Genomic DNA, 8,816 nt, shown 5'->3' on the forward strand with positions numbered 1-8,816 from the left:
ATATTAGCCCATTGTTGCTTATATGCGCAGCCCCCTGTGAAGGGGTGTGCGGCTAGGGAGCCCCTAGCTTATTTATGCCGGACTCATCTAGCCGTGTCCGGGGTCTTTGAATGACCCTCTTAATGAAATGATGCCACGTGGACCGGGCATTTTGAGTGTAAGAGACGCGTAATGTGGTATGGCGTTGAAGTGAACAAAAGCTTCACGCCCCAGTAGTGCTTGATAGCTACTTTTGAATGGGGCGACATGGAAGATTAGCTTTTCGCGTCGGAAGTTGTCCGGTGACCCGAACACAACTTCTAGTAATAAGGAGCCTGTGCACTTGGCGTAAGGGCCTGGCGTCACTCCTTTGAAGGAAGTGCGGCTATGTCGAATTTTAGTAAGGTCTATTCCCAGCATGCGGATTGTGTTCCGATATAGCAGGTTTAAATCGCTGCCGCCGTCCATTAGGACTTGTGTAAATTGTAGTCCATTGATTATAGGATCCAATATCAGAGCAGTCCATCCTGCGTTCCGAATGCTTCTGGAATAGTCCAGGTGGTCGAAAGTGACTGGTTTTGACATCCAACTTCGAGGTTCCGCTGGGGTGGACCGTGCGGCACTTATTTTGACGGGTGCTGCATTGTTTTTCCGTAATATCACATGAAGTGAGTTTACTATTTTGACTTCTTGTGGGAAAGTCTTTTGTTTTCCGGTGCTCTGCTAGTGGGGTTTATCATCATCCTCTCTTGATGCGTCGAGCCCCTTGTGTTCGGCGTTTAGTTGGCCGGACTGTTTGAAAACCCAACAATCTCGGTGGGTGTGGTTTGCAGGCCTTCCGAGGGTACTGTGGATTTGACATATCCGATCCAAAATTTTGTTTAAGTTCGATAGCTCATCACTGTTATCCTTAAGAGGCAGTGTTTTGTTGTTGGCCGCGAGCTTTTGAATCCGGCGTTGACCGTCGTATTCTTTGGGCTTTTTTCTTTATTCCGGCGCTGATCCTTTTTGCGCCGTGATTTTCCGTTTCCATCTCTAATCTCGGATGTACTCGGGTCGCTGGTGCTGCATCTTGCTAGCCAGCTGTCCTCCCCCGCGCAAAATCGGGTCATGAGGCTTGTTAGCGCGGCCATTGTCCTCGGCTTCTCTTGGCCGACGTGTCTAGCGAGCCATTCGTCACGGACGTTGTGTTTGAAAGCTGCTAAGGCTTCCGCGTCCGGATAGTCAACTATTTGGTTCTTTTTGGTAAGGAACCTGTTCCAGAATTTGCGCGCTGACTCTCCGGGCTGTTGAGTTATATGACTTAGATCGTCTGCATCCGGAGGGCGGACATAAGTCCCTTGAAAATTTGCTCTAAACGCGTCCTCGAGCTCTTCCCAACTTCCAATAGAGTTTTCTGGGAGGCTTTTGAGCCAGTGCCGAGCTGGCCCTTTGAGCTTGAGGGGTAGATATTTTATGGCGTGGAGATCATCTCCTCTAGCCATATGTATGTGTAGTATGTAATCCTCTATCCAGACTCCAGGGTCTGTTGTTCCGTCGTATGCCTCTATGTTTATGGGTTTGAACCCTGCTGGAAATTCATGATCCAGCACCTCATCGGTGAAACATAGTGGGTGTGCGGCGCCCCTGTATTTGGGTGTGCCGCTGTCTTCGATCACTTGGCGTGTTGTGATGTTTCCTGGGGCCCTCTTTTTTGGCCCGTAAATGGACCTGGCTGGGCCATCTGTTTTCCTAGGATCATGAGTCGGCTTGAGTGTGGCGCCGCTTGTCGCTTTTGTCCTGTCATCTGGTCGTCTATCCGGCCAGGCGGCTTCTTTAATTTTTGACTGTGGTGGCTCTATGGCTTCCTCGTCAAATTCTGGCAGCAGCTTGCGCTTCGGGTAGCTCTTTGATTGATGGTCATTGCCATATTTGTCTGCGGTCTTGAGTACTTTGCTCCACCTCATTATGAGTATGTCTTCTGCTGTTTTGAGCTTCCGTTTTTCCTTCATCAAGCTTCTTGCGGTGGCGACGAGTCTTCCATGAAGGTTCTTATGCTCCGGTGGTATGTCCGGTGTGAGGTCGTCCGGACTGTGGGTTTCGCCGGGATTGGATTGATTATCCGATTCGTCTTGTTCGGACGGTTGCTTAGTTGCATGTTCGTCGTCCACTGGTTTGCCCTGCTCTACCGCTGGGTCATTAGGAATGCTATCTTTGCCGAGGCGGGGCTTAGGGCGGCGCTTGCGTCGCCGTTTTGGTTGTTTATCGGCGGGATTATCCTTTGTCGCGCCCCGTTGTTCCTCGTCGTCGCTTCCTTTTGGGGTATCCACCATATATACGTCGTGTGTTGGGGTGGTCTTCCAGTGCCCTGTAGGCGCTGGTTCTTGATCATCTCCGGCATCGTCGTCCATACCGTCAATGTCTTCGGAGTCATAGTCTAGCATGTCTGTTAGATCGTCGACAGTGGCTACAAAGTGGGTGGTGGGTGGGGTTTGAATTTCTTCGTCGTCCGCATCCCAACCCTCCTGGCCGTAGTCCGGCCAGGGCTCTCCGGATAGTGAGAGATGCTTTAGCGAATTTAGGATATCGCCAAAGGGTGAGTATTGGAAGATGTCCGCGGCGGTGAACTCCATGACCGGCGCCCAATCAGATTCGATTGGCAGGGGAGCGGGAGGTTCGGAGTCCGGCAGGGAGTCCGGCACCTCGGAGTCACGAGCTTTGCAAGGGACAAGGTTAGTGTTCGGCTCCATCGCCGTGGAAGTTGCAGCCCCCGAGGCGATGTCCAGCCACCGGTCCACGATCTGCGCGATCGGCTCCGGACTAAGGGTCGGAGCGGATTCATGTGCGGCCACCAAGGCACTGTCCGGCGGCAGAGCTAAATCATGCCCATCGCGGCAGCGCGGCACGCTTGGCTGTGTCTCGAGCCCGTCGAAGATCAAGTCCTCACGGATGTCGGCCGTGAAGTTTAGGCTTCCGAACCTGACCTGATGGCAGGGGCGTAGCTTTTGATCTGCTCCAGATGGCCAAGCGAATTGGTCCGCAGTGCGAAGCCGCCGAATACGAAGATCTGTCCGGGGAGGAAAGTCTCACCCTGGACGGCGTTGTTGTTGATTGGAGAAGCCATCAAGACTATTGGTGACGACACAGAGGAACTCTCAATGAAAGCACCAATGTCGGTGTCAAAACCGGTGGATCTCGGGTAGGGGGTCCCGAACTGTGCGTCTAGGCGGATGGTAACAGGAGACGAAGGACACGGTGTTTTACCCAGGTTCGGGCCCTCTTGATGAAGGTAAAACCCTATGTCCTGCTTGATTAATATTGATGATGTGTATTACAAGAGTGGATCTACCACGAGATCAAGGAGGCTAAACCCTAGAAGCTAGCCTATGGTATGATTGTTGTAATGGATGTTGTGTCCTATGGACTAAAGCCCACCGGTTTATATAGACACCGGAGAGGGCTAGGGTTACACAGAGTCGGTTACAATGGTAGGAGATCTACATATCCGTATTGCCAAGCTTGCCTTCCACGCCAAGGAAAGTCCCATCCGGACATGGGACGAAGTCTTCAATCTTGCTTCTTCATAGTCTTGGAGTCCGGCGGACGATGATAGTCCGGCTGTCCGGACACCCCCTAGTCCAGGACTCCCTCAGTGATGCTCACGATTACAAGGGTGCTCTTTTGCTACCTCTCCCTCGAGAGCTATTGACTTGTCTATCTTAACTTATCCCTCTTGGGGTGCCTTGCCCCTCCTTATATAAGTTGAAGGGGCGGGTTACATGACTAGTCCTAATAGGATTAGGATTACTCTATTACAAGTGGAGTCCTAGTCTTGCTTCCCTTGTAAGGGAAATATCCTTATGCCTTTCCTCTCAAGCTGGCCCACCATAACATGAGTTGGCCTTCCCATGAGCCACCTTCTGGGCCATCGAGTCTTGTTGTTCCTCTGACCCGCCTGCCAGGTCACCAACAAGTCGCCAAACCGTGCGGGTCACTAGTGAGTCGCCAGGTCAGGGAGGGTCATTATTGATTCGCCAAGCGTCAGCCGGGTCACCAGTGAGTCACCAAGTTCCAGCCGAGTCATACATCAGGCCGGGTCATACCGCGGGGTATATCCCCGACAGCTAGCGAGATATCACTATTGTCATATTATATCATGATTGTTTTGACAAAGCGTTGGAATTCGATATATCTTATTATTGATCTCTAGTTGATTATGCCATTGATATGAGTTAATATTATTTCTAAGAATTATTGTCGACATGGTTAGTCATGATCTTTCCTGAAAACCTGGGTGCTACTTAAGCTTATTTATGTAAACAAGAACAAAAGAGTTCGTAAAAGTTTTTCTTTATCACTTTCAGTTTATCAACTGAATTGCTTGAGGACAAGCAAAGGTTTAAGCTTGGGGAAGTTGATACGTCTCCGTCATATCTACTTTTCCTAACGCTTTTTGCTCTTGTTTTGGACTCTAAATTGCATGATTTGAATGAAACTAACCCGGACGGACGTTGTTTTTAGCAGAACTACCATGTGTTGTTTTGTGCAGAAATAAAAGTTCTCAGAATGGAACGAAACGTTTTGGAGTATGTTACAATAAAAGAAAAATATTGGAGCCAAGAACCATCGGAGGGGGGCCTGGCTGGGCACAAGACACCAGCGTGCCCCCCCCCCTCTGGCGCGACCTGGTGGGTTGTGCCCACCTCGTGGCCCGCTGACCCTAATTCCAACTCCAGAAATACCTATTTTTGGAGAGAAAAATCGAGGAGCAAGTTTCATCGCATTTCATGATACAAAGCTGCCGCCGCCTTCTGTTTGGGAAGCCAGATCTGGAGCCCGTTCGGGGCTCCGGAGAGGGGAATCTTCGGTCTTCGTCATTACCTACCCTCCTTCATCACCAATTCCATGGTGCTCCTCACCAGGAGTGAGTAATTCCTTCGTAGGCTCGCTGGTCGGTGATGAGTTGGATGAGATTCATCATGTAATCGAGTTAGTTTTGTTAGGGCTTGATCCCTAGTATCCACTATGTTCTGAGATTGATGTTGTTATGACTTTGCCATGCTTAATGCTTGTCACTAGGGTCCGAGTGGCATGATTTAAGATCTAGACCATTTATGTTTTCACCATTATATGTATGTTCTAGATCCGATCTTGCAAGTCATATTCACCTATTACGTGTTATGATCTGTAAACCCAGTGTGACAGTTATTGGGATACTTTATGGTGATGACCGTAGTTTGAGGAGTTCATGTATTCACTATATGTTAATGCTTTGCTCTGGTTCTCTATTAAAAGGAGGCCTTAATATCCCTTAGTTTCGTTATGGACCCCGCTCCCATGGGAGGGTAGGACAAAAGATGTCATGCAAGTTCTTTTCCATAAGCACGTATGACTTTTTACGGAATACATGTCTACGTTATATTTATGAACTGGAGCTAGTTTTGTATCGCCCTAGGGTATTAATTTTGTATGATGAATATCATCCAACGAATTCACTGATTCAATGCCTACGAGTTTTCCACATATTGTTCTTGCTAAGTTACTACTGCTATTGCTACTGTTACACTTTCTACAAAATCATTGCTATCACTGTTACCGTTACTACTGTTGTTACCACTGCTATCAAAACTATCATATTACTGTGCTACTGATCACTTTGCTACAGATATTTAATCTCCAGGTGTGGTTGAATTGACAACTCAACTACTAATACTTACAAATATTCTTTGGCTCCCCTTGTGTCTAATCTTCAAATTTGGGTTGAATACTCTACCCTCAAAAACTGTTGCGATCCACTATACTTGTGGGTTATCAAGACCATCTCCGACGAGCTCCTCCTCAGCACCCTCACCGCTGGCCTCAACGAGGAGTTCGGCCACACCACTTCGAATCTCACCTTCATTCCAGAGCATACCTTTCCCAAGGTTGTGGCATACTTGCGCTTGGACGAGCGTCGGATGAAGATGGCCAAAACTAGGGCTACCCACACCGCCCTTTGCTACCGGGACAACCCGCGGCGGCCCACAACTGTCGCCCTCATCGGTGCCTCCCGCATCGCGGTTGCCCCCGCCGGTGTCCTCCTACCACCAGTACCCGCCACCACCCGCAGGCCTCTTCCAGTGCCGCCTCAGACGGCCCCTGCGGGCTCCGATCATCACCGCGGTGGGCGTCGGGGCCGCAAGGCCAACCCTCCCGCTAGCGCCCCTCGCCAACAGCAGCAGGCCACGGCGCCATGGGCGTCCGTCCAAAACACCTGGACAGGCCTGGTGCATGCGTATAGCATGCCCGTCGCGCGACCCCCCGCACCCGGCCTCCTGAGTCCTCACCCTGCAGCGCACCAGGCGCTGATCACCGCGATGCAGGCCCAGTACACCACGCCCCCGGCACCATACGCCCCCTTGCTGGCGTTGTACCCCGTGCTACCAGCGCCATACGCCACACCCTCGCAGCCAGGACAACAGTCGGGCACCACCTACTACACCAACCTGGCGCCCCCACTCCCTCCCGCTCCATGGGATCCGACACTACTCGTGGCCCTTCACTCCGCTCCATATTCGGCCAACTATACGGGTGGTGGTGATTGGTATGTGGACACCAGAGCAACCACTCATATGTCCTCCCATCCCGATAATCTCCACACTGTTTATCTCGTCAATACCTCCACTCGTACTACTGTCGGTGATGGATCATCACTTCCCATGACGCATATCGGATGTGCTTCTTTTCCATCTACATCCATGCCTTTGTCACTATCTAAGATACTTGTGTCTCTCGATCTTATTAAGAACGTAGTTTCTGTTCGTTCGTTTACTCGTGATAATCCTGTCACTGTTGAGTTTGACATGTGTGGTTTTTCTGTTAAGGACGCCCGTACTAGGATGGTGCTCCACCGATGGGATAGCCCCGACGAGCTCTACCCGGTCCACCCACCCGCCTCCACCAACACCTCACCAATCGCTCTCTCCATCTGTGTGGACCTTTGGCACGCTCGCTTGGGACATCCCAGCCATGCCACCCTTCATAACATTCTTCAGAGTTTTACTTTCACGTGTAATAAGACCGATGGTCACACTTGTCATGCATGTCGTCTAGGAAAACACAATCGTCTTCCCTTTAGTGCATCCTCGTCGGTTGCATCATATCCATTTGAACTACTTCATAGTGATGTGTGGAATTCTCCAGTTGCGAGTAATACGGGCTTTATTTATTACCTTGTCATTCTCGATGATTTTTCCCACTATGTGTGGACCTTCCCGTTGCGGCAGAAATCCGATGCCATACCCATCCTTACCGCCTTATAATCCTATGTGTAATGCCCCGATATTTAAGCTACAGTAATCCTCTGTTAATGAGGCCATCTCACCACTATTACTGTTGCTAAACTCTCGTTGATTCGAAAATGGTTCAAATTCAAACTTAGAAATAAAGTCAAAGTTTAAAGTTTTCAAAATATCAAAACTAAAATGTGCAAGCTGTGGCAAATAATTCATAGGTAATATTGGTGAAGAAAACAAAGCTTTTATAAAATGTTTAAGTGCTCAAAATTAATTAAAATAGTGGCTTAAACAGTCATTTAAAAGCCTTTTGTAATTTCTAAAATGTTAAACTATTTTATTTGTGGGTGAAACTTTTTGTGGTAGAGGTGTAAATAGTAATACTAATTTAAAAACTACTTTTGTATTTTAAATAAACTAAAACATTGTGTAAACAAAATAATATATTAAAACAAATAAATAGCAAAGTTAAATAAAAATAAAAAAGACAACAAAAAGAAAAAGGCCTCACTCCTCCCCTGGGCCTTGGCCCAACTGGCCACTAGGCCGGCCCAGCACGCCCTTGTTTCCCCTCCCCCTGTTCACTGCAGCCGTGGCTGCCACCGATGCCTGCCACGGCACCGGTCGGTGCCGTGGCGGCCATCCGCCAGCAAACTGCCCCCTACAAGACCCCGGCGCCCCCACTAACCCTAGCGCACCCTCCCTCTCTCTGCCTCCCCTCCTCAGACCCCCTCCTTCCCGAGCTTCGCCATGGATGCTTTCCTGGTATAGCCGTCATCGCTGCCCTCCCTCCTGCCGGAGACCGTGCCAGGGGCACCGCCTTAGTCGCCTACTTCGACTACGTGGGCGAGCTCGGGCCAGAAGCCACCGGGGCACCCGCTGCCTTCCCGTCCTCAACCTCCCTCTGCCTCGGGTCACCGCTGTAACATCCCAAATTTCCAATTTGGCATGTTATACATAGATCATCCATGCATATCATTTTTATTGCTTTTTCGTTTGCAATCCTCGAAATCCTAAGCAACTCAAGGACCTTCGGAGAGAGTTGGGGATATTCTAATTTTCATATTTGAAATTCTTATCAAATAGTGAAGACGAGGATTGGATTTTAATTATTTTCTCTCCGGAAAAATATTTCATTTTAAAATAATAAATGAGGGGAGATAATATGACTTCTCCAAAATAATTGAAATATCGGAGGAAAAATGTTAAAATCATTTTTGGGATTTTATTCGAGTTTATTCGGGATTTATTTTGCTCCTAGAAAAATGTTGCATATTTTAAAATTGCATTTCAGGGGCCAAGAAAAGTTCATCTTGTTCTAAATATTTTATTTAGACGGAGAAAAGTTGTTTTGGAATTTTTAGATTTTTATTATTTTTCTAGGAATTTTTCTTCGGCGGAATGTTAAAAAAAGAAGAATCTCGCGCCCAACTGGGCCGAAGGCCCAGCCGAGCAGGCCGGCCCAGCCAGCCGCCGCCGCCGCCTTCCCCGCGCGCGTGCCGTGCGCGGCACGGATGCCGAGGGCGAAGTCCGAGCCGGACTCCACCCCGGGCGCCCCCTCGCCTAAGCCAGCCGCCCCGCCCC

This window comes from Triticum dicoccoides, chromosome 5B (genome assembly GCF_002162155.2).
Source record: "Triticum dicoccoides isolate Atlit2015 ecotype Zavitan chromosome 5B, WEW_v2.0, whole genome shotgun sequence".
In the NCBI taxonomy this organism is placed as follows: Eukaryota; Viridiplantae; Streptophyta; class Magnoliopsida; order Poales; family Poaceae; genus Triticum; species Triticum dicoccoides.